This window comes from Mauremys reevesii, linkage group 3 (assembly GCF_016161935.1).
Source record: "Mauremys reevesii isolate NIE-2019 linkage group 3, ASM1616193v1, whole genome shotgun sequence".
Classification (NCBI taxonomy): Eukaryota; Metazoa; Chordata; order Testudines; family Geoemydidae; genus Mauremys; species Mauremys reevesii.
The window spans coordinates 104,267,980-104,295,738 of record NC_052625.1 but is presented as its reverse complement, the minus strand read 5'-3'; the positions used below and the strand labels follow the sequence as shown (position 1 = coordinate 104,295,738).

Below are 27,759 nucleotides of genomic sequence, written 5' to 3'. Positions count from 1 at the left end.
CAGTGGGAGAAACTCTCCCACTGACATAGTGCTGTCCACATTGGCACTGAGATTGGTGTAACTTATGTCACTCAGGGGAGATGACTTATTCACACCCCAAAGCAACATAAGGTATACCATCCTAAGTGACAGTGTAGACATAGCCGCAGTGTGTGTTTCTCATTGCCTGCCTGGGATTTACAGGAAACTATTAGTAACTGCATCTGATTTTAAAATCTTTTAATAATTTTTCTTCTGTGTCTACTTTTTCCAATTCTCCAGCATATTAGCATATTTCATACTAGATATGTGAAAGAAGCTGATACCCAGGAACCATACTGTAATCACATCAGCTTAATGCTGCAATCACTACAATGCCCCAAAGACTATGGATATGATTTTATGGAATGAAGTCTAAATAAAGTGGAATAAAGTGTGTATTCATGTTTTCCCTAGGCATTGAGCAATTATCTCAAATGATTGATTTGACTGTTTCTGTGTTTTTGACTTTGTAAAATATTGTTATTACTTAAGAAATCAACACTATAATATACACTTGAAAAAATAAAAGCAGAAAAAATTATAGCATTAACTGAAAGCAGAATTGGTTAGAAAGAAAACTGAGACCTCTTTTGCGTCTTAATTTTGTGTGTGATATGAGTAATTGAGGAACTGGAGCTGCTGCAATGGGATTTTTTTCTATAAATAAGCAAGCAAAATCAGATGGTACAAAGAGATCTAGTTATGTAACAGTATGGTTTCCTGTACTATAAAATCTAGACTTTTTTTTCTTTGAGCTGTTAAAGCCTGACATATGATATTTGTTTCTTAGAGGACAGCTTAGTTAACCTTATTATCAGTCATATGCACCTGTTGGATAGATGAGATGTTTGTCCATTGTATTAGTAATTAATTTTTTTGTAATTCTTTAATTCTTTGTGGAGATGGAGGGCCCCAATCCTGGGTTGTATTCAAGTATTCTCAGCACACCTCAGGAAGTGGGAGAGCAAATAAGACAAAAATGGTTTTAAGTAACCTGATCCTTCAGCTGCCTAGCGACCACATGGCATCACAACTTAGAGCAGCCTCAACAGTGTAGCTCAAGCTTACACCCAGCTGCCTTCAGGGGGCTATTCCAGTAGCCAGGGATCACCAGTACATAAAGACATCTCTGCCATCTCCACCTTCCCCTGCCCATGCCCACTTGACAAATGGCCAGAATAGGGAGTGGAGTAGCAGGTGTATGTCACCCAGGGATTTGGCCACATTGGGTGGTGGGGGAGGGAAGGAGGGACTAGCCACTTATACTGGTATAAAACAGCTATAGCATAGATCAGGCCATAAAACTATCTACAAATTGGAAAGTTTATATTCTGTTCTGTCAATTACTGAATAAACCATAAAAGCACATTACAGTCAACTGTGTTCTCCCCCTGCTTCAGGTATTTCAGTTAAGGGTTGATGATTGCTTTCTGAATAACAGAAGCAGCATCAATAGCAGTAGCTTCTTTTGTTTAGCTCTGTACTTTTCTCACAGATAGCATTTTAATTAAGGTCACTATTAGAAAGTGACATCGAGGCTCAAGAAAGCATATCTATATGTAACCCCCAAGGAGATTACTTAGATTCCTGGGGCTCTGTCTGCTGGCTGCTCAGGGAGAGGCACACTGTCCCTGGTAGAGAGGGGGAGCCAAGGCAGACTCAGAGTCCACCCAGCAACCAATGGGGAGTGAGATGCGCTTCCCAGGAAGTTCAGGAAAGGGGAGAAGCCACTTTTTGAGTCAGTCTGGAGCCAGCCAGGGCAAGGGCAGGAGTGGCTGTGTGGGGAGCTGGTGAGTCCCAGGCTTGCATGCAGGGTTCCCCCTGAGAACTGGCCTCTACAGACCTAAAAGCAAGATAAGAACATAAGAACATAAGAAAGGCCGTACCGGGTCAGACCAAAGGTCCATCTAGCCCAGTATCTGTCTACCGACAGTGGCCAATGCCAGGTGCCCCTGAGGGAGTGAACCTAACAGGCAATGATCAAGTGATCTCTCTCCTGCCATCCATCTCCATCCTCTGACGAACAGAGGCTAGGGACACCATTCTTACCCATCCTGGCTAATAGCCATTTATGGACTTAGCCACCATGAATTTATCCAGTCCCCTTTTAAAGATCCCTCAGCTGGGCTTTTCCTTCTCCACTGATGATTCCCAGTTTGTAGAGTTTTGCTGGGAAACTTCCCCAGCCAGGCTGGGTTCGCCCTCCAGCTCCCTAGGGAAGACCAGTCACCACATGGTGAGCTCTGCTCTATCTGCTAGTTCAGGGCTGCTGCCTGCTGTGTGTGTGTCTGGACGCTGGGCTAGGAGACTACAGTTTGGATTTTAGTACAGTTGTGTAATCTGCACCTTGAGCCCTGCAGCCCTTTGTGGTGAGGGGAAATCCTGGGACCAAAGCAGCCTGATTCCTGCTTGAAGAGGATCCCTGCCAGCAGAGATCAGCCCCTCTGCAGTGACTGAGGAGTCCAGAGTCATCTCTGAACCTGAGGATCGTTCATGGAGTTTGTGAGTGCACCATCTTTTAGTTAGTCAGTCAGGGAATTTTGTTTCGGGGACCCCCTGCTCTCTGAACTGTGTCCTCAAGCCAGGGAGTAATGGTTTGGGGATTTTATAACATGCTGCATATTAAACCTGTGAAGGGATTTACCACCATCTCCCACTTGTGAGTCTTTTGAGCTGTACTGAATCCAGTCAGCTACACTGCTGAACCACTGCAGTGAAGAATTTTGTGATCATAGGTCATCAAGGGCCCCAACAAAGTATACATACCAATAGGACACAAATCTTACATTTGCTACATCAAGTCATGTGACTGGGAAGAGTCACAAATATTATAGGAGTGGGCACCAGTAATCCTAAAAATAGTGTTTTACCTTGTTATGTTATATTTGTCTCCTGTTTAATATAATTATTGTGTTAAATATATTGTATGTGTTTGTGTTATTTCTTGGAAGTCTCCAAGTATCTGGCAAGTAAGTGGGAATTATCCTGTGATTGGAGTTTTCCTCCCAAGCTGCCCTGGTGACCCTGTCAGGAAGGAGCGAGGGGGGTGGAGGCACCGCCAAATGAATTCATAGAAAAAAATAAAAATAAAACCTGCTAAGTGGGTGGCGGGATCCAGAAAAACCCAAACCTGTAAGCAAATTGGCATTAAAAAGGTAACTGGGTAGAGACGGGGCGCTACATATATATGTACTGATATATAGGTAGCTAGATAGATATAGATATATTACCTGTGAGATAGATAGATATGTGTGTGTGTATATATATAATGTGTATATGCACACACACACACACACACACACACACACACACACACACTGGACCGTAAAGCCATATTTTTCACAGTAATATAATGTAAAGTAAGTACTTCCTAGACCCTTTGCCAAAAAGCTAGTGACTGTTACCTATAAACAGTTCATGCCTTCTTTGCTTAGCTGTTTTCTTCTTTTTTAAGCTGATGCACTTAGTATAAACTGCATGAAGGAACCACTCCTCCTTTGGTGCTTCATCCTTCATTGACTCTGTCCATTTCTGAAGTGTTTGAAGCTGTTACAGAATGTCTATAAAATCTCAAATGTTGAGTGACCATTTGGCAATTTAATTAAAGTAATTATTAGCTGCTCTCTGGATCCTAAGAAAAGACTTCCTATTCTGTTACGTTTGGATGCCTAAATTCTCTCAGAATTAACAATGGAGTGTATCAAGTGATGGAAACATTGCTGAGAAGTCTTTCCATATTTGTAAAATCTCTTTCATAGAGATTATTTTCAAACACTTATGTTTCCTTGTGATCTTACTAATTTTCCCTGTGTAGTCACTACTCTGAATACTAATGAAGGACTATTCGTTGTTAGTGTGTTAATTTTTTTTCAAATTTCCATTTTTTGATTAAAAACAGGACATATCTGTGAGAACTTTTGCAATCCCCCCCAAAAAAATTTCAGTTAGTTTTAATGTTAATTAGTTCTTGTGACTTCCTGAGAAGACAAAGGGGGAGTTGATCTATAACATTTTTCTAGAACAAATGGGGAAATGTGCCATAAAACAGATTAATAGCAAATGTGCTCTTGGTTGCTTGACATCAGGAACAATCCAATTCAGACAGACCTGCTTTAAACAACGGGCTTGAACAGAATTTTGTGAAGTAGGAAATAAGAAGCTGTATGACTGATGTTCATCAATACATATTATGAGAGTTCTTACAGTTTTTCTCCTAATCAGTAGATGATAAATGTCCCAGTTGCAGAACAAACTTGCATATTTTGAATGGTATGAACATCCTTACATGATGGTGACTAAATGATAATTTAGTGTCAGATCCAATGAATGTGCAAGTTAATAGTTTTACTCATGTAATCAGTTTATTGAACTCAGGAGAGGAAAATTACTCATGTGAATACATGTTTGCAGGATTTGGCCCATTCATTGCATAATGGACATGGTTACTTATGAGAGACAAGGTGCGTGAGGTAATATCTTTTATTGGACCAACTTCTGTTAGTGAGAGAGACAAGCTTTCAACCTACACAGAGCTCTTCTTCAGGCCAGGGAAAGGTACTTAGAGTGTCATAGCTAAATGCAATGTGGAACAGATTGTTTAGCACAGTGGGTCTCGAACGTTTTGTACTGGCAACTCCTTCCAGACAGCAAGCCTTGGAGTGAGACCCCCCCCACTATAAATTAAAAACACATTTTTTATATTTAACACCATTTTAAATGCTAAGTGTAGAACCCTGTTATTTAAAATTAATTTCTCTTTTCTCACTGCTTTTAAATTAAGAGTAAATCACATTTTTTTGAATTATTGTTATAAGCCTTTTTAAATAGTTACTGTTTAATATTGGGGGGGCGAAGAAACTTTGTCAATATCACTTTTCACAGCAGACTTGGCGCCCCATTGCCACCCTTATTCTTACACTGCTGCTGGCAGCAGGTGCTGCCATCAGAGCTGGGTGGCCAGAGAGTGGACCAACAAAAGTTGGTTCAGTAAAAGGTGTTAGTCTAGGGTTCCCATATTTCAGGTTCCCAAAAAGAGGACACTGCCGGGGGGGAAGGGAGGAAGCAGGAAGGGGGAGCTGGAGGTGGGGTATAGTTAGGGGTGTTGGAGGCGGGGGTACTCACTGGAAGTGGGGGGCAGTGTCACTCCCTGTCATGTTAGCAGGGCAGCTGTGCAAGCCCAGGATGCAGCAATATCCATCAGTTAGCGCCTCTATGTGGGACCCCCTCCTCACAGCTGGGAGTGGGGCCTGGGTGGGTGGGATCTGGCACCTGTGGCTTCAGGGGAATGAACCAATCATCTGCCTATGCAAGGGAGGGACCAATCGGGGCTCTTTCTGAGCTGCAGTATCTGCTCTGAAAAAATCCTGGACATTGCCTGTTTGGAAAATCTGCCTGGACAGAGGACGGAGGCTCAAAAAAGAGGCAATGTCTGGGAAAACCCATATGTATGGTAACCCTAGATATTACCTTACTCACCTCATCTCTAATATCCTGGGACCGACAAGACTATAACTACACTGCATATCTTAGAATGTGTTAACTAATACTAAACAATCTGTTCCACCTTGTATTTCACTGTGACACTGAGTACCTCTCCCAGATCTGAAGAGCTCTGTGCAAGCTCAAAAGCTTGTCTCTTTCACCAGCAGATGTTGATCCAATAAAAGATAACAAGATAACAAAAATATAACAATTACTTCACCCACCTTGTCTCTCTAATATCCTGGGACCAGCACAGCTACAACAACACTGGAAACAATAGATTTATGGTATTAAGATTATCAATCTTGGACTGGGTATTTTTTCTGAATGGTGAAAAATTAATATTAGGAATGTTATATTTTTAATTTTTAGAAAACTGAGGCCCTGATCTTGCTAGGTGTCTTATACCACTAAGTTCAGGGGGTGTTTAAGGTGCTTGGCAGCTCACAGACTCAGGCCAGGTCTACACTATAAACCAGGGGTTGGCAACATTTCAGAAGTGGTGTGCCGAGTCTTCATTTATTCACTCTGATTTAAGGTTTTGTGTGCCAGTAATACATTTTAACGTTTTTAGAAGGTCTCTTTCTATAAGTCTATAATATATAACTAAACTATTGTTGTATGTAAAGTAAATAAGGTTTTTTAAATGTTGAAGAAGCTTCATTTAAAATTAAATTAAAATTCAGAGTCCCCCAGACTGGTGGCCAGGACCCAGGCAGTGTGAGTGCCACTGAAAATCAGCTCGCATGCTGCCTTTGGCACACGTGCCATAGGTTGCCTACCCCTGCTATAAACTTACATTGGTATAACTACATCGCCCAGGGTGTGAAAAATCCATACCCTTGAGCTAACCTAACCCCTAATGTGGACAGCGCTATGTTGACGGGAGAGCTTCTTCCCTCAACATAACTACTGCTTCTCGCAGAGGTGGATTAACTGTGCTGATCAGAGACTGTCTCCTGCCAACATAGTAGCATCTTCACTGAAGCTCTACAGTAGTGAAGCTGTACCATTCTAAGTGTAGACCTGCCCTCAGGCTCTGACTGAAAGAATATGCCCCTTACAGATCAAATGGGAGTTTCAAAAGTGGTTACCATTCAACTTAACTCTGCTCCCACTGAAGTAAATGGAAGTGTAACAGGTTGCTGGCCAGGAAGCCCTGAGCCAGACCCCTGTTAGGTCAGCTCCAATTAAGAAGTATTAATTGGGGCTGGCTGAGTATGCCATGCCTAATTGGTGGAAGAGAAGCTCCTGCGGGCCTTATTAGCCAGGGGACTATATAAGGCTGGCAGGCAGGAAGGAAGTGGAGGCGGGGTGGGAGAAGAGCAAGGAAAGGGAGGAGTCACAGGCTGTGTATCCATGCTGGCTGGAGAATCTAGCTGTCCCCCAGGTTGCTGGTTTACAACTGTCTGTAAATAGAAGGTGGTGGTGGGAGCTGACACTGTTAATTAAAAAAGCACTGGTGATTGCAGTTAAAGGAGGTCTAGGGCTGATTTGTGCGAGGGTGAGCAAAGGCCTCGTTATAGGAAGCTTTACCACTGACTTCAATAGGAGGAGTTAGACCAATGAATGCTTTTGAAAATCCCATTCCCTATGATCCAGTTAAAAACTATGTCTAGTTTACATCTTAGCCTAGCAAAGTTATTATGTCAGAAGAAGCCAAACCTATCTTCCCCCCCCTTTGTCTGCTACTACAGTAATGCTATTCAGTGTTCAGGATGGAAAAGGCTTAGAGGAAGAAAAAAGAATTGCTGTGTACCCTTGGCAGTGATTACATGTTTTAGCATGTGGTTTTGTATTGACCCTACTATGATCTCACCCACTAATGCCTGTAATGGAAGGGGATTTTGTATTCTGCTTTTTGCCTCTATAATCATTATGTCATATGATGACAATAAACTGATGCTTAAGGAATGAATTGATCCCCTGCTAAAGACCCTAATGCACAAATCCCATTGGAGGCATTGATATTAAATGACTTTTAGTCACCTTTATTCAGACTTAATGCAGGCTTTCCTATAAATACTTGCACAATATTGCCCTGATTTTCAGCAGTACTGAGCACCTGAGCTTCCCATGACTTCACTGGGAGCTATGGGTGCTTAGCCCTTCTGAAAATCAGACCAATACTAAGAATAGAGAACTGTTTTCATATTTGTATAATACATATTTTCATCTAATTAGATCTGGCACTGTGTTAATTATCTGTGTTCTGATTCCAATAATCCTCTTTTAAATAAGCTTTAAAGAACCTTACTGGTCACTGTTCAGTAATTGGTAGAGCCAATAAAGCAGTCAGTTGAATCTGAGCATCCATCCATGTTTCTACCTATTCATCCATGTATAATCTGGTTGTTTTTAATCCTAACTCACAGAGAAAAGCTTTCTTCACCCCTGTGAACAAATTAGTTGTGATCACATTGAGATGAAAGATTTGTTGTGGTTTTACAATAATTTCACTATGCTGTGTTGGCTCCTGATTGTAGGACTGTACAGTCAGGGCCAATTTCTAATCTCAGATGTGTGGTGTGCCGTGCTCCTTATCCTAAATAATCAGCTACTGCTTTTGTTCACTTGAGATACGTAAAGTACTGCACAAACATCTTGCATCAGCAGGGAGCAAGGCATAGTTCTAAAGAAAATGAAACTCTAATCTTTTGGCAATTTATATTATTTCTCATTAGACTTGTGCTTAGTGTCCCATTTAAAAAATTCACTTTTAGTTTAAAGATAGGAATCATGATAGGAAATAAACTTGCCACAGTTTAAAAGCAAAAATGGGTTGAAATCAGAATCGGGTCAATGAAGTTAAAAGCCATATTTTTATTTTGGATAATATTTTAATCTGCCCTCTAGGAGACAAAGGGAACATAAATTAGCTTGAAGCAGTTGGTGGAAGTTAAAGTAAATGACAAATGGAACTGTTCATTCTTTTTTTGACAGTTTGCCCTATATCGTTTGATATTTTTATATCTTTATTTTAAATACAGTTCCTGTTTGCAGTCCAATTCATTATATTGATGTAATATTCTTAATTAATTTTAATTAATGATATATCTGTAGATGAGAGTTTGTACCTTGTAAATAAGTAGATACATACCCAAAAGTCAATGGGATTTCAACCTATTTGTTTATGAAGCATCTAATACTTAGAGGCACCAACTTGCTTGGCCTTTTGGAGCTACTATAATATTGTTTTTTGTTCTTATTGATAATAATAGTCTACATTACTTTCATCACATAATGTGGTCAGTCTCAAACAACTGAGTTCAAAACCTAGAATGAACTATTAGTGGCTATCAAACCATGCTCTTCAAGGCAGGGACTCTCTGTTACTGTGTTTGTGCAGTGCCTAGTACAATGGGGTCCCATACTTGGTTGGCCCCCTAGGTACTTCCATAATAAACATGATTAATAATTATCTGGCTAGTGCAAACATTTCCATAAGAAACTTCAGTGGGGAAAAACAAAGTCTAATGAAACACAAGCTTATGATGGTAACTTAGAATTCAATAAAGAGCAATTTTGATGAACAATGTGAGTGTCAATATGCCACCACATGATGGAATTTCTGTTTTCTCAGTTTGCACTTTTAAAACCTAGGAAGTTCCACACACACAAAAACAGTATTAATAGAAAATTATTAAGATTGCAAAATCAAGCACTCAAAAGTTAGGGAATGCCATGATTAAGGCTGCCTATCATTCTCCCTCTCTCTCTCTCTTTCTCCCCTCCCCCATACGTACACCTTCTGCATATACATTATAAAACAGACATTAGTTACACAATCACACACTATTTTTTAATTAGGACCCCTGCCTTATTCATAAGAACATAAGAATGACCATACTGGGTCAAACCAAAGGTCTATCTAGTCCAGTATCCTGTCTTCCGACAGTGGCCAATGCCAGGTGCCCCAGAGGGAATGAACTGATCATCAGTAACATCAAATGATCCATCCCCTGTTGTCCATTCCCAGCTTCTGGCAGACAGAGGCTAGGGACACCATCCCTGCCCATCCTGGCTAATAGGATGGACCTATCCTCCAGGAGCTTATCTAGTTCTTTTTTGAACCCTATTATAGTCTTGGCCTTCACAACATCCTCTGGCAAGGAGTTCCACAAGTTGACTGTGTGTTGTGTGAAAAAATAGTTCCTTTTGTTTGTTTTAAACCTGCTGCCAATTAATTTCATTTGGTGACCCCCTAGTTCGTGTGTTATGAAAAGGAGTAAATAACACTTCCTTATTTACTTTCTCCACACCAGTCATGATTTATATACCTCTATCATACTCCTCCTCGGTGCACTGAGTGAGTCTGCTTTGGTGATGAATCTGGATTGTCCAGTAAAGGGGGCTGTTGTCTATAGAATTCTTGCCTCATTTGTTGCAGAAGCTGGAAAGTGTGAAGTACATGAGTAGGTTTGGCAGAATTTGATTTTTTTGTTTTATAATTCCAACCGGTAATCTCTATTTTTAAGCATTTTAAAATAATTTTAGCTATGTAAATGTTCACTGTTGCTCAGAATTATCGGTTTTAAGCTTTAAAAAAATCTATTTAAATTTTCACAATTGCAAGATGTTATGGGGGGGGATGTCCATTTTTTAATGACAGTAGGCATTGCGATTTAAGAAGTTAAAGCTTTATAGACATTAAGACACAAATTGTCAATATCACGTCAAAATATACAAAGTAAATAGCCTGAAATTAAACTCTAATAAATTCTCAAACAGCACTTTTCTTTCTTTGCCTGTCCATAAATTTCAATTATTATAGATGGAAATATTTTTTTCATTTTTGTGTGTGTGTGTGGTGAAATAGGCATTTACCAACATTTACTGATAAAAATCTAGTCGTTCCAAGCCTATGTATGTAGCAGGGAATTGCAAGAAGAGACTGGAGGTTCTCATGACAGTTGACTGCTGCCCTGGAGAATCGGATTCTGTCCCTCCCTCTGCCACAAAGTTCCTACATGATGCTGAGCAGGTCTCTTAAACCAAACTTTTTACAGGTGGTCACTATTTGTGTGTTCCTCGCTTTCTGGGTGCCTGACTTGAGATCCTGGGGTCTGAATTACAGCTATGCTGAGCACTCACAGCTGCAACTAAGGTCAATGGGAACTGGGCTTTGAACATATAAAGGGCTATGTAATGCTAAACTGAAAAATCAGGTCCTAGGCATCTCAAATCAGGCACCTAAAATTTGTGGATACTCTTAACCTTAATTTCTCTGTGTCTCAGTTCCATATCTGTAAAATGAGGTTAATTCATCCACTCATTTTACAGGGGTGTTGTGAAGAAAAATTGGTATTTATGAAGCACCCGGAGACTCTAGTGATGAGAGGCATAGAAAAGCTAATGAGGAAATCATTAATTCCATATTTAGAGCAGGGTTTGAATAGTGTTCAGGAAATAAGACATGGGGCCTGCATTGAACAACAAGGAGAACACAAAATATTGAATAGCTTTTCGTTAAGTAAGCACCATCCACCCCATGCACTGAATGAGGCAGGGTTGGCTATGGAAAAAAAGTATGTGATCATGTAATTAAAGACTGTATCATAATGTGTACTCACAAGGGGGGCACTTCCTACCTTTTGAGTACTTCACTTTACAACCATAATAATGTTATTGTAACCTAGTTTTCTGTGTGTAATTTTTATGTTTATATATACACTAGAAATGTTTGTTTGTTTAAAAACATAGCTTGACCTATGTAGAGATCACAAAGCACTGTTAACAAAATATTAGTTAAAAAATTTCCCTGGTGACATTGGCTTTTTGTTGTATTCTCTACTGCATTAACCAGGATGTTTTCTATGGCATTTTTGAGACAGTTTAAGGAAGTCTGGGGTAACTAGGCTGACACTTTGCTGGCTTGAGATAATCTAGCTACTTCACTGTGAAGCATGTGTTCTGGGAGTTGAAGATTTTTCCTTTTTAATGCATTACTTGTGCATTTAGTGTAGCCTCTTAATGACCCCAATCTTACAACAAACTGGTGCTATATGATATGAATAGCAGCAGCAGAAGTTGTTTCACAGTAAGAAAAAAAGGCCGGGAGATGTATGTATCTATTATATTGACCTGTATGTTATTTACAATTATAAAACTATTCTATTTAGGTTCTTTTGCCACTCTGATCCTGTGATATCTGAGAGCCTTCTAATTGACACATTAAGTGACATGGCCACCATCTATCACATGTGGTTTTTTCACCGTTCCTCTCTTCAGGGGACTTGTTGCATGTGGATTTATAAAAATTCTATATATTTGTTTTTTAATTCATGTAGATTCATGAAGACTAGGTAGAAAAAGCATGCTTTACACTTGGAATAAAATGGATATTAATATCCATAGGAAGAGGGGGGGAAACAATATGTGTGAAGACAAAATACTTAAGGCCCCAATTCTGCAAGGTACCTAAACATGTGTGTCTAAATTTAAGCATGTGAGTAGTCCCACTGGCTTCAGTGGTGCTTGAATGTAGACCCATGCTAAAGTACCTTGCTGAATTGAGGCATAAAATAATAAATACTTAAAACATACAGCCCAGAAAATAAATTGCATAGCATCACTTCTGCAAGACTAATCCTGTGGGAGGGCATTTGAAGAAAGCGGCAATATAAAGGAGTAGGGTCTGACATGGAGTGAGGTATTGGTTTACTATTTGATTGGATTAAGGCTGTATTTTGTTAGGGACTGAGGTTCTTTGAAGTCTGTACAATCTTTTTGTGTATCTAAGTAGTGGCAGGCTGCCCAGAGCTTGTGGAAGGGCACCTTCTTCTTGTATTATAAGTCCAAAAATAAAAATAAATAAATACCTTCTGTCAAGAATAGAGTATCTTTGATGTGAAGATCTTCTAACAGATGAAAGAGTCCAATTTCAAAGTTGATGTGCAATGCTAAACTCCTCTACTTCCCTAACACCTTTGGTGCCAGCATCTTCAAAAAGAGCAGGGTCATAATTCCTAACACATCAGATTTGAAAATGGATTCCTTTATTATTATTATTATTTTATTTTATTTTATTTATTTCTAATAATAGTTCTTATATAGTGCTTTTCATCAGTACATCTAAAAGGACTTTATAAAGGAAATCAGTAAGTCTGAGAATTCTTTCCAGGCAATTAGTTGGTGACAGAACAAGAAACACAAGAACTAATTCTCCAATTCTACAAGAATCAAGGGCTGCTGCAGTCTTTGAGATTGTCCATCAACTAACTTCTCTGATCCACAAGTATAGACTGAGATCTAGCACCTGTTCTCATGGTAGCTGGGGCACTCAGGAAAATGAGAAAATAAAATTAGAGCCTCTGGATGCTGATGCTTGTCGGCAGCATTTCTGCAGATGCTCATCTGCTGCCACGGTCCTCTGTGGCTCATTGTCTGGTGCCTGCCAGACGAAAAAGGTTGGGGACCACTGCACTAAACATTAAAAACAGTAAGGCGTTGATTCAAAAAGAGCCAACGATCCATTGTAACACAAGCAAAAGCAAAACCGTGATTCTGTTTGATGCTTACGATTAAATGTGCACACCAAGTCATAGCAAATGGATTAATGTACAGGTGGAAATGACTTTGTATAATGCTATAAAAACTTAACAGAAATCTGTCAAAATGCACAGCACCGTCTAGAGTCAAATGCAACTAGCAAATCTGAAGACCTGACATGTCTGGAGGAATCAGCTTTGCTAGTTATTCATTGTTGTGGGCATAATGTGCACGGTATGGTTCCCCCGACCCCGCCCCGAATACTTTCCACTCCTCCCTCCCCTCCTTGCCCCCCTCAGGAGACTTGCTCCCCAGTTTGAGAACCTCTGTTCTAGATGAATGATCTGTGAGAGGCTGTTACTCCAGAGTCCCAGACCTTATATTAACCCATTCCAGTAGCAGGCTTCAAAACAATAAGTGATCCTGACAGCCAATGAAGACGTCTGAGGGGTACATTCAAAATTGTCCTAAAAATTAATGAACACATGAGCAGCTCAAGGAAGTGACAGTTCCCCCATTTACAGCCATCTCTGTAATTACCATGAGCATAAGACTCTTATCACCTGCCACAACTGATAGATAAAAAGACATTTAAGTTGTGTGGCTAGATCTCATCTCCTCCATCTTTGAAAAAGGCCCCTTGTGGAAATGGGGGAAGTCAAATCTTCTCCATCTCTGAATTACATAGGAAGCTCCTTCAGACAGGAGATTCTAAGATGAGCACAAGAACCTAAGATAGGACATGTCAGTAGATCATGATGTTCAGAGCTTTCCCTTATTCAGGCATAGGGTGACCAGATAGCAAATGTGAAAAATAGGGACTGAATGGGGGGTAATAGGTGCCTATATAAGAGAGAGCCCCAAATATCGGGACTCTCCCAATAAAATCAGGACATCTGGTAACTTTATTTAGGCAGAATGGGAAGACAGTCAGCAACTTATCCCATTTCCATACTTACTGTCCTTACAAACATAGGGCCAAATCCCTCACTCTTCACAAAGCCCACGTAATTGAACTCTGCTCAGAGAAGTTCTGAGATGGTCAGCGAATGAGCATTCTCTCCCTGAAACTATGGAGCACTTCTGCATAAACTTGCAGGGATGCAGTTAGTCGTGCAAAATACATATACATGGGGCAGGTTGTTTCTCCTCTATGGAAAGCTGAAAAGTCCAGCCATTGTAGGAGATCTTTACATTTCCCTCTAAAATGAACCATGCTGCAGTATGTACTTAGCGGAAGATAACACTGTTATGCTATTGATGTTATTTTAGTGTACGGTATGCCAAGAACCTTCTGATACTATTATTTCCTGGAAAATGATTGTTTTCTCAGAACAGGAAATTTTGTAATTTGTAAATTAAATAGCAATGGTTGCATTTGAAGGGAACGGTGCAGCACTGATTAACAGGGTAGCTGGCCTAGCAGATAGATGTGGTATATCTTGATTTTAGTAAGGCTTTTGATACATCCCACATGGCAGTCTGTCTCATAAGCAAACTAGGGAAATGTTGTCTGGATGAAATTACTATAAGGTGGATGCACAACTGGTTGAAAGACCATACTCAGAGTAGTTATCAATGCTTTGCTGTCAAAGTGAGAGGGTATACATAGTGGGGTCCTACAGAGGTTAGTACTGGGTCCAGCACTATTCAATATTTTCATTAATGACTTGGATGATAATGGAGTGGACAATATGCTTACAAAATTTGCAGATTACACCAAGATGGGAAGGATTGCAAGCATTTTGGAGGGTCAGATTAGGTTTCAAAATGACCTTAGTAAATTGGAGAATTGGTCTGAAATCAACAAGATGAAATGTAATAAAGACAAGTGCAAAATACTTCACTTAGGGAAAAAAAATCAAATGTGCAACTACAAAATGGAGACTAACTGGCTAGGCAGTATTATTTCAGAAAATAATCTAGGGGTTATAGTGAATCACAAATTGAGTATGAGTCAACAATATTGTGCAGTGCAAAAACAGCTAATATTATTCTGAGGTGCATTATCAGGGGTGTTGTATGTCAGACACAGGAGATAATTGTCCTAATCTACTCAGCACTGGTGAGGCCTCAGATGGAATACTCAGGGGCGGCTCTAGCCATTTCGCCGCCCCAAGCACGGCGGCACACCACGGGGGGCGCTGTGCCAGTCGCCGGTCCCGCGGCTCCGGTGGACCTCCCGCAGACATGCCTGCGGAGGGTCCGGTGGTCCCGCGGCTCCGGTGGACCTCCTGCAGGCATGCCTGCGGATGCTCCACCGGAGCCACGGGACCAGCACACCCTCCGCAGGCACGCCTGCGGGAGGTCCCCCGGAGCTGCCTGCTGCCCTCCCGGCGACCGGCAGAGTGCCCCCTGCAGCATGCCGCCCCAAGCACGCGCTTGGTGTGCTGGGGCCTGGAGCCGCTCCTGGGAATACTGTGTCCAGTTCTGGGTGCCACACTTTAAGAAAGATGTGGAAAAACTGGAGATTGTCCAGAGGAGAGTAACATAAATGATAAAAGGTTTAGAAAACCTGACTTATGAGAAAAAGTTTAAAAGAATTGGCCATGTTTAGCCTTTTGATAAGAAGACTGATAATAGCCTTCAAATATACTCAGTGCTGTTACAGAGATGTTGATTAATTGTTCTCCACGTCCACTGAAGGTAGGACAAGATGTAATGGACTTAATTTGCTGCAAAGGAGATTTAGGTTATATTTCTAAGTATAAGGGTAATTAAGGTCTGGAATAAGCTTCTCAGGGATGTTGTAGAATCCTATCATTGGAGACTTTTAAGACCAGGTAGGACAAACAGGGATGGTCTAGGTTTCCTTGGTCCTGTCTCAACATGGGAGGATGGACTTGATAACCTCTTAAGGTCCCTTCCAGCCTTACATTTCTATCTATCTATCTATCTATCTATCTATCCACACACACAAGTATAAACCAACTTGAGTATGAATGATCCCTCTAAAATCCTATCTAAACATGCACTATAACACCTGCATGTATTTCTCACTTATATGTGGTCATTTTGGTTATCAGCATTATAACTAGCATGTAATATTTTACCCACTCCACCTCTCGGTGAAGCTAATGAGCATGTTACTCAGCTGGTGTAAATTGGCAGAGCTCAATTGATGTTAATGGAACTATAGGTGAAAATTGGTATGGCTTCCTTGAAGTCAACGGAGCTATGTCGATTTACACCAGCTCAGAATCTGATGCTGTATATTTTTAGTACAAGGCTATTAATATCATCTTCTGGAATTAGGTTCTTTTACCAAATATAAGTGCCAAAAGTTAAAAGTAGAAAATCATATGCTTCTGATTGTTATTACACATTTCTAATATGCACATGTCCCATAATATCTAGGTGACCAAAATTTAGAAATGCATTAACCCTTCTGAAAGGAAGAACTCCCCACAGTTCACTACATATGTTATCTTACTGTTGTCAAATCTTGGCACTGTGATTTGTCAGAGGGATTCATGGAATGAGAAGTGCTAGAGAAATCAGTGAATCTTGAACCACACTAAATATAGTAAGGCTTGGGCTTAGACATCATAGCAATAAGACCTGTAGGTGTGGGGTCCTCTCAAAAATGCCCTGCCTCCATCTCCTATAAGTAGGGCCCTACCAAATTCATGGCCATGAAATCAGACCTCCCTTGTGAAATCTAGCTATTGGAGGGAAGGGAGAGGGGCAGGACTGGGGACTCACCAGCCGGGGGTTCCTACTGTTCACCAGGCTCCAGCTGCTAGTCTGCCAAGGAACAGGACTTTCCTCTTCCCCTGCGCAGCCACTCTTGAGGTAGATCAGACCTACCTCTGGGTACCTCCTCTGGCTGCAGGAAGCTCCTCAGCTGCACTGCCTTCAGATCTGGGCTACAACCAGAGGAAGTTCAAGGAGGTGGGTCTGATCTCCCCTGTGCTGCTGGGAGTGCCCCAGCCAGGGGCTCCCAACTGCTAGTCCTGGGCAGGGGAGGGACAGAACTTCCTCTTCCCCTTCACAGCCACTCTTGGGGGGCGGGGGAGGGAAGATGAGACCCACCTCCAGGTCCTCCCCCGGCTGCAGGAAGCCCCACAGCTGCACTGCCTTCAGTGCCCCAGCAGCATGGGGGGAATTCGACCCACCTCCAGGAACCTCCTTCTGAAGTCAGCACAGAAGGGAAGGGAAGGGAAGGGGAGGGGAGGGATAGCTCAGTGGTTTGAGTATTAGCCTGCTAAACCCAAGGTTGTGAGTTCAATCCTTGAGGGGGCAATTTGGGGATTGGTCCTGCTTTGAGTAGGGGGTTTGACTAGATGATCTCCTGAGGTCCCTTCCAACCCTAATAATCTATGATTCTATGAACCCCCCTACTATTGCTTTGTGACACCCCCCCACCCCATGACTCCCTTTTGGGTCAAGACCCCCTCAATTATAACACCATGAAATTTCAGATGTAAACATCTGAAAATGTGAAATTGACTAATTTTAAAACCCTCCAGCCATGAAATTGATCAAAATGGATGGTAAAATTGGCAGGGTACTGCTTATGAGTTCAAACCTGGGCTCTGTCAGCCAATGTATCTACACTAAAAGTAGGCGGACAAGGTGGGATACAGGGAGAGAGAGAGAGGCGCAAGTCTTTGAGACAGCTCAATTTTTGGCTTTAAATTTGAAAACCATGAAGTGGCCCAGGACTGGTATTCAGAGCCAGTGTAAATAGTGATGTCATTTGGTGTTGTCAGTTTAACCCTTTAGAAGGTGGGTTGCAGTCAGCTGCACTAAATTACAACTTCTGGATGGTCTTTCTAGCCAGCCCAGTGCAGACAGAATAGCTTGTAATAGTCTAGCCTGCAGATGACAGCATGGCTATTGCATTTAAAACAGAAGGATAAAATCACCTGCCTACTCTTAAATGAAAGTTATTTCTAGCTGATGTTGCTATTTGGTGCACTTGATGAATCCAATAGGTCTGTCAGTTCACACACACAATCCATGGCATTTCAATGAGTAGAGACAGCTTAAAGTCGCTGCTGGCAATTCATTCCAGCCAAGTACTGAAGTTAGGGAGCAACAGCTCGTGTTCAGTGGTGTTGAATGTCAAAGACAGGTTCAGTAACATCAGCCTGCATGTTTGATCTCTGTCCCAAGCAGATCGTCCATCAGTGCTGTAAGTGTCATTTTCGTGCCCTATCCAACCCTGAAACATGACCAGAAGTCTTCTATACTAAAGAAAATCATGCCACAATTATAATTTAAGTAATTATGAGAACTGAACCTTTCTTTTTCTAATTATTGCTGCCTGAATGAAATAGGTCTTAATTATCATACATAAAAGGGCTTAAGAGCTGTCAGTATCAAGCACTGTCAAAACCTTCTTGGCTGTTCCGTACTCAGTTCCTGAGTAGTCAGCCAGGAGAGGGTGGGATCTTTTGTATGAAGAAACCTCCTCAGTAACTAGGGGCAGGAGAGAGCTACCCAGGCTACCGCAAGCCCAGCAATCTTTTCTGCCATAGAAGATACACAGGGGATGCTGGCACAACACGACTTAAGAAACCGCCACAGCCAAAGCAGGCAGAAAGAGAGCATCAGGATTCTTGGGGAACTGCTCAGGTGAGCAAGGAAGTTATGAGCCAAAGGTCCCCATTAGCAAGCACAGGGTCCCTCTGCTTTCTGTCCTCTCTCCGCTACAGTGACATCACATATCTTGAGGATCAATGGACAGGTGTAGAGCTGGCACACACACAAGGCTTATTGCAGTTTACCATGAGCTTGGATTGGGCCCATTGTCTTTAAATTCTCCCTTTCTGTCTCAATACTACATGTATTTCAGAACAAGCACAATGGGATAAGATAAAGATGGGATGTTAGCATTAACTGCGGATTTTCATATTTTACCATTTTATCTTGCCAATCTAACATTACTGAAATGTTGCTTTTCAGTTATGTTCTCATCCTCCCTATATTTGTGGATTCAAGATTGTTTGTAACAAATGAACAACATTTTTTAAAATGTACAGTTATTTGTTCTAACAGAACATGTTGTCCAAGGCATTATTAATGTATCTAGGTCAGGATTCTAAAAAAGTGACTTGTGATTTTAGCTGCCTGATGGTCTCTGGAAATCAGATCCCTTAAAGGTATCTCAAGTTGGGCACCCAAAAACGTGTTCTTTGAAAGTCTTGGCCCTACTATTTTGGGGCTCTAAAATGAAATTAGCCAGCTTCTGTGTGGCGTGGGAGCTATACTGAAAGTATTCATGTTGATTTGTCCAGACTTCCCAGTAACTTCCACTGAAAAACATGCTTGATCCTGTATGGTGGCATTTCACATCTAGTGCCAGGTACACTACACTGAAATAGGTTTGACATCAATGGAACTGGAGAATCTGGGATAATCTTTCTAGCATTTATTTAACTTCCTGGCAGGTTAAAAGCCTATTAGATAAGATAGCCTCGAGTGACAGCCATTCTGCCGATCTTGGCAGTAGGGGCAGAGCACTTTGGTGTGGTTATAGTGGGAAAGAATGGTTTCCTACACGAAGAAGCTCTTAGTACCTTTGTACAATGTAAACTACAGTTGAGAGGCCTGGATGAGATAATGTAGAAGAAAAAGATTCAGGCTATTGAGGCTGACTCATTAAACACTTAACCAAGGACCTGGTGTAAAAAGAGTGGATCACTCATAAGTCAAAGGAGTGACATTGAGAGTAAGATACATCTGCTCTCTAATCCCACCAAATCAAGCTTTATTAGAAGACCTGCCAGTTAGCCACAGAACAGGCAGCACTGACCTTATTTAAATAGCGTATTTTCTTTCCAATGCTGTTACAACGCTGCAATAGAAGATTCATTGATTCTAAAGCCATGGGATCATTTCGTCTGACCTCCTGTGTAGTCCAGGCTGTAGAACTTCCCCAAAATGATGCCTGTAGCAGATCTTTTAGAAAAAACATCCAATTTGATTAAAAAATTGTCAGTGATGGAGAATCTACCATGACTCTTGGTCATTGTTCGAATGGTTAATTACCCTCAGTGTAAAAAATTTACATGTTATTTCTGGTCTGAATTTGTCTAGCTTCAACTTCCAGCCACTGGATCATGATATACCTTTCTCTGCTAGACTGGAGAGACCATTTAAAAATATTTGTTCCTCACATAGGTACTTACAGACTATGATCATATCATCCCTTAACCTTCCCTTTGTTAAACTAAATAGATTGAGCTCCCTGAGACTATCACTATAAGGCATGTTTTCTAATCCTTTAATCATTCTCATGGCCCTTATTTGAACCCTCTCCAATTTATCAATATCCTTCATGAACTGTGTGCACCAGAACTGGATACAATGTTCCATCAGAGGTTGCAGCCGTGTCAAACACTGAGGTAAAATAACCTCCCAGTTCCTACTCAAGATTTCCCTATTTATGCATCCCAGAATCACATAGGCTCATTTAGAGAGGCTCAGAGAATAGGCAGGATGCAACAACAATGCCACAACACTTATAATTGGTTAAATATATAACTTGTTTGATTGTTATGATAATAAAATAATATGGCTATAGAGCGCTCCCCCAATTCAGAGATTCACCACCGTCTACCTTGATTATTTTAAAATCTCATCCAGATTAAATTCATACATTTTCAGTGCCTAAAAATTGTTACATTTTCTTTCTTTGGTTGTTCATGGTGACTAACCCTTTTTATTTATGTAAAATCTCGTGTGTTAAGATTGCAGTGACTATGCTGTGTTAGTTTCAAATTTCGTACATGACCAAAAATTAGATCTGCTATTCAATGTTCTTCCTTTATATCACATACATCTATTCATGTGTGAGCCCTAAAGGCCTGATCAAAAGTCCATTGAGGTCAATGGAAAGATCCCCCATTGACTTCAATAATCTTAGGATCAGGCCCCACAACTGCAAGGGCTGGAAAAAGCTCACATTTTGTTGAAGAAACGTAAAGAATCATTTAGAAAACTGTTGAAGTCACAGAGAAGGAATTTCTGCATGTAGAATTTCATGCCCTTGGCAGCTATATCTGGGAGAATAAGCAGTGGAAAGGCAAATGTGTCTTTAATAGACAGCAGTGTTATTCTGAAAAACACATACAGAACTTCTTTATTTAGAAAGTAGGTTGTTTTCTCATGATCAAGTTTAGTGCAGCCTTTAGTCTCAAAAACAGAGAATGAGTAAACAATGTAACAAAGGAAAATATTTCATTGAACGCACACAACCTACATCTTTTGCAAAGGTCAGCGTGTTTTGGATTTTACATTGTTTTTTTACTCTTGAGAAATAGATACAATATTGTAAATATCTCAATAGGTATGCAAGAATTGGGAGTTAAAACTATAAACTCACATTTCTATCTGAGACGAATGAGAACGACTCTCTTGCTTCTGAGCTAATGAAAATCAGCAGAGATCATGTAACACTAGTATGTATGCTAATATATTTCAAAAGCTGCATTGGACATTTCTTGTAAACTATCTAGACAAATAAATAAGAAGGAAAAGAGAAGATCTCCGGTAAATATATAATCCCAAACTAAAATATAAGACCAATAATAGTCTATGCCTTTTTTCCTTAACATACCTACTTCTCCAATACTAGAAATTTATGGCTCTGAATTCCTGTTTCTAAAGTTTATCTGGACTCCTGATAAAATATCTGAACCATATCTAGGCTGAACAACAACTGGAAAAGTTCACACTAAGTTTTTGTTTCACTGTATGATAGGGATGTGAGTGGGGGGCTGAGAAACTGTTCAGATCAGTCTCCTCACTTTGCTTTCATTCACTTAACTGACACACTTTCTTGGCCTCTAAAGTGAATTTTCAATACAGGGAAATGATTGCAGAGATTAGACCTTCAAAAGCCAAGACAAAGTGTCATTAATGGGTTCATTTAGTTCAGGTTACATTGCAAGTATCAGCAATAAGAGGGAGACATTAAAACCATAAAAATAATAATTAAATTACAGTGAGAAAATGTTACAAGTATAATCACATTTAAAGACAAATTAGTACATATTTCCAGAGCCGTGACACAGCAGGTGGCATAGGAGTCTATCTACATTATAGGATTTTTCTCCCCTGTCTTTTTGGTTTTAGCTTAAGAGCTATGCTCCAGGTTGCATTTCTATTGTTTGTTAATCATTCTTTTGCCAAATGCTAGGACACCTTTCTCACCTTCCCCTCGCAAAATTTTGCAACTAAAACTACAAGTGTGTCACTCTTTTACTACCAGCTCTACTTGTGGGGCTGATTATCCGTGCAAAATATATATATGTACAGAGAGAACATGCATCTCTCTGTGTCTGGGAAGCCCTCTCACACTCTCCAAACCTAGGTATTTAATTCTTTGTGTTTCTGTTGTTATTGTTGTTTAATCCAAGGTCAGAGTTTGCAATCTAACCATCCTGAAAATTTGCAGGATCAGGGCAATTTGTGATTAAAACATATTATAATCAAAATGTAAGTAATCTGAAGGTAATGAAAACCAAGGGAACTCAGCACTTCAAAGGATGAGGCCCTAAATCAGGGGTGGGCAAACTTTTTGGCCCGAGGGCCACGTCTGATGTGGAAATTGTATGGCCGGCCATGAATGCTCATGAAATTGAGGGCTCCAGCTGGGGGTGCGGGTTCTGGGATGGGGATGTGGATGGGGATGAGGGGCTGGGGGTCCAGGAGGGTGCTCTGGGCTGGCACTGAGGGGTTTGCAGGGTGGGAGGGGGATTAGGGCTTGAGCAGGAGGTGAGGGGATCAGAGGTTCAGGCTCCAGGCTCCAGGCAGCTCTTACCTCAAGCAGCTTGCAGAAGCAACGGCATGTCCCACCCCCCAGCTCCTATGCAGAGGCACGGCCAGGTGGCTCTGCACGCTGACCCATCCACAGACACCACCCCTGCAGCTCCTATTGGCCACAGTTCCCAGCTGCAGTGGTGGCGCTTGGGGTGGGGGCAGCGTACGGAGCCCCCATAGGAGCCAGAGGGGGCATGCCACTGCTTCCAGGAGCCACACAGAGCCACAGCACATGCAGAGCGGGGCAAACCCCTAATCCCGATCCAAGGCTGGAGTGCCGGAGCGGAGCAAGCCCAAACCCCACTCCCCAGCAGGAGCTCGAAGGCGGATTAAAACATCTGAAGGGCTGGATGCGGACCCTGGGCCGTAGTTTGCCCATCCCTGCCCTAAATGTTAAATTTGGACTAGCGTGGTTTTTATTTTAGCTTTTTTTTATTAATTATATCACATGATAGATATAAATGACAGGATGCTGGTGGAAGTTGAGGGCACTCAGCATCTCGCAGGAGGATGTAGCACCATGTAGCTGAGGATCCTGTTCCTTAGTTTCTGAACATTTCCACAGTAGTGACTCTTCAGTCAGGTTTGGAGTATGATTCTCAGAGCCGATTTCTATCTAGGATTCCTGTGCTGATGAACTGACTGGTGATAGTAAGTAGATAATCTAATATCATCATGAGTTTATATTTCAGGTGCAAAGGTAGAGAGCTACTTTGTTTGAGCTGGCAAATGGATTCCAACTCTAAACATCAAAGTTTATTTTTCATAATTGTTGTTTTGAAAATAACTTTCCTATGGAACATTTTAAGTGTAGTAATTAATGGTGTTGGAAGCACTTTCAGAGAGAGCACTATTATGATTGTGTTTTCTCTGTTGGCTTTTGCTGGATCCATTAGCTTCAAAGTTACAAAATGATGAAATTAAATTTTTGAGATGAAAACACATGTGGGCTTAGTTCAAGTTCAAAGCTCTGTCAAATGAAAAACAACCCAGTATAAAATTTAATTTTCTGTGAAAATATTTTTAAATGTAATGTTAAGTGGCAGCTCCATAACCTCAGGCAAAAGAAATATGGAATCCAGCTAGAGCCCAGCTTTCATTAACTGAAGCATTAATACAGCGTGATCTAGTACAGTGTGTTTAGAGTCAAGCTAAGGCACAGTACTTGATTGTAATTGTCAGGGTACAGTCATTTTTAAAGAACAATTTGTACATTTAGTTTCAGAGAAAGATGGTGCCATAAAAATTTGCCTTTTACTCACTTCCTGTCTCATTTCCAGGAACACAGTGCACCTGTCATTATAGTTCCTAAATCTTTTAAAACCTCCTTAAACTCTGTCTCTAGAGTTAAAATACCTTCTTCCTGTCTGCATTACTTTTAAATAACACATCATGAAAGAGATTTCCTTTGACTAATTTGCTTGGTTTGGGTTCAGAGATTACAAAACAAGGCAACTGTAAATCTCTGAACTTTCCAATGGGAGACTAGAGTTTTAAAATGTGGTTTCCAGATATCAGGGGTGAGTTCAGGATCAGGTCAGAAATGATGGTAAGTCCATTTAGAAGCAGCATGTTTTGTCGCTCTTAAGTGCACTAATTTTTATAAGCCAGCAATTACATAATTTGTTTTTTGGGAGTTTTGGAAATAGGAAATCATGAAGGCTTTTGCAGAAAAATGGAACAGTCACCAGGATCAGAGGGTATTTTTCCAAGAGTTTTGAAGGAACTCAGATATGAAATATCCTCCAGTCATGTGTACCAGATGACTGGAGGATAGCTAGTATACCGCTGATTTTTTAAAAAAGATCCAGAGGTGATCCTGGCAATTACAGGCTGGTAGGCCTCACTGCAGTACCAGGCAAAGTGGTTGAAACTATAGTAAAGAACAGAAATATCAGACACACAAATAAATACAAAATGTTGGGAAAGAGTCAACACAGTTTTTGTAAAGGGAAATTATGCCTCACCAATCTATTAGGATTTTTTCAGGGTGTCAACAAACATATGAACAAGGGTGATCCAGTGATTATAGTGTACTTGAACTCTCAGAAAGCCTTTGACAAGGTCCCTCAACAAAGGCCCTTAAGCAGTTAAAGCAGTCCTGGGATAAGGGGGAAGGTCCTCTCATGGATCAGTAACTGGTTAAAAGACAGGAAACAAAGGGTAGAAATAAATAGTCAGTTTTCACAGTGGAGAAAGGCTTATATTGGGGTCCCCCAACTATTTGTACTGTCACCAGTGCTGTTCAACATATTCATAAATTATCTAGGAAAAGGGGTAAACAGTGAGGTGGCAGAGTTTGCAGATGATTCAAAATTTCTAAAGATAGTTAAGACCAAAGTTACAAAGAGATCGCACAAAACTGCATGACTGGGCAACGAAAGGGCAGATGAAATTCAGTGTTGATAAATACAAAGTAATGCACATTGGAAAGCATTATTCCAACTATTCATACAAAATGATGGGGTCTTAATTAGCCGTTAGAAAGAGATCTTGGAGTCATTGTGGATACTTCTCTGAAAACATCCACTCAATGTGCAGTGGCAGTCAAAAAAGCTAACGTACTGTTAGTAACTATTAGAAAAGGGATAGATAATGGGACAGAAAATATAAAGCCACTATATAAATTCATGGTATACCCAAACCTTGAATACTGCCTGTAGTTCGTGTCACCCCATCTCAAAAAAGATGTATTGGAATTGGAAAAGGTTCAGAAAAAGGCAACAAAAATGATTAGGGATATGGAAGAGCATCCATATGAGAAGAGATTAAAAAGACTGGGATTGTTCAATTTAGAAAAGAGGCGACTAACAGGGGCTATGAGAGAAGTCTATACAATTACGAATGGTTTGAAGAAAGTGAATAAGTGTTTTTTATCCCTTCCCATGACATAAAAACCAGGGATCACCCAATGAAATTAACTGGAAGCAGGTTTAAAACAAACATAAGGAAATACTTTTTCACACTACACAATGTGGAACCCATTGGCAGGGGATGTTGTGAAGGCCATAAGTATAACTGTGTTTAAAAAATTAGATAAGTTTATGGAGGATAGGTCCATCAATGGCCATTAACCAAGATGGCTAGGGATACAATCCCATGCTCTGGGTATCCCTAAACCTCTGACTGTCAGAAGCTGGGACTAGACAACGGGATGGATGACTCGATATCTGCCCTGTTCTGTTCATTCCCTCTGACACTTCTGGCACTGGCCACTGTCAGAAGACAGGATACTGAGCTAGATGGACCATTGGTCTGACCCAGTATGGGTCATACCTTCTGTGTTCAAAGGTGAAAAAAAAATCCTGTTATATCTGAACTTTAAAAAAAAGTGTCATTGTATAAAACATGAATATATGTAACAGTTCATAGGACTGAAAGAATGAGGAAGTGTCTTTTTTCTCCCCACCCCCAAAAGTTCCTCCACTGTAATTTCTAGATAACATTAAAAGATCAGTGAATGGATTGATCAAGAACTTTGTTCCCAAGAATTATGGGTTGGCAAGATCATGGGAAAATATTTCAAAAGAAAATAAGTTATGAAAGTCAGTTATATAAACTCAATTCCAGAAAGATATTGACAAGTTGGAGTGAATTCAAATAACGATTTAAGGTGAATATCAGAAAACAATTCCTAACTGTGAGATCATTTAGCCTATGGACTCTTCTTCCCAAAGGAAGTGTTGGAAGCCCCATTTCTTGAGTCATTCAAAACTGGACTGGAAAAAAGCATTGGATTCTAGAGGGGAAATTCCTGCACTGGCAGAGGGATGGATAAGGTAGTTTTAATAAATTTCTTCCGTGATTATCTTTTATCACTGTAGAAAAGGAACCAAGGCTCTATTTCAAGGCTCATTGAAGCCAATGGAAAGACTCTCATTTACTTCAGTGAGCTTTAGATCAGTTCCTCAGAAAAGACTGTCAATATTCAGACACAGTAAATTTATTAATTAAAAATAAGTTGTGACAGAATGTACCCATGTCCACACCCTACATACTTTGTAATAATCTTTGTAGGAAGTATGTCTTGTAAGATATCCTTTGAAAACTCATCATTTTCTGATCAATATTGTTCTGATAAAATGTGTGTGGCAACATTGTATGTGAAGTTATACAATTCCACTGTATGGTGTTATTAACATATGTTGCAAATTGAGGTTGGCAAACTGGTCTGTCTCCAGTGGAATGTGTGCTCTGCTTACTTTGCATTTAAGCGTAAACTGAGTCATCAAGCAGGAAGGGGAGACAAAGGAAATTCAAACAGGTGACCAAAAAACAGCATGTAACATCCTTCCATATAGACTTTTTGTGTCCTGGTACCCAGCTGGAAATGTTTTTCAAAAGGGAGACTGAAGCTATAAAAAGGAAGGACAAACACCCCAAGAAACCCCTCTCTCTCTCTCTCTCTCTCTCTCTCTCTCTCTCTCTCCTTGCCCACCAATTCTCTACACCTGAATCACAAAAGGAAGCCTTCACTGGATTCTGGGAGAAGGGGTCCTAACCTGCAGGGTTTGGTCAGTAAGACTGCTGAAAGCATATGGCAAGAATCCTTGCTTAATACTGATATAGTTTTTTAATTTAAATACCAGTAGTGTTTTAACTTTATTTTCTTGTAATCATTTTTTACTTTTATGCCTCATTACTTGTACTCCCTTAAAATCTATCTCTTTGTAGTTAATAAACTTGTTTTATTATTTTATCTAATTCTGTATGTTGAAATTGAAGTGTTTTGAAAACTCCATTTGGAATGGCAAGTTATGTGCATATTATTTATATTAAAGAGGTAATGGACTTTATATAAACTTGTATTGTCCAGAGGAGGGCTGGGCAGTACAGGAGATACATATCTGTGGGAAAATCTGAGACTGGAGGTGTGTGGCTGGCTGGCTGCAGCACACACAGAGATGTAGCTGGGAGTGGCTTGCATGCTGGAAGCTGTTTGTGAGCAGACCAGGCTGGAGGCTACAGCAGTAAAGCATTGTAAAGGGCACC

General features: G+C 40.6%; 1 protein-coding gene across 7 annotated transcripts in view; it reads left to right on the top strand.

Moving 5' to 3' along the window:
* The window catches only part of ADGRG6 (adhesion G protein-coupled receptor G6), a 159,549-nt gene that overhangs the window by 17,159 nt on the left and 114,631 nt on the right, over nucleotides 1-27,759 (top strand). The gene's annotated exons all lie outside the window — the stretch shown is intronic.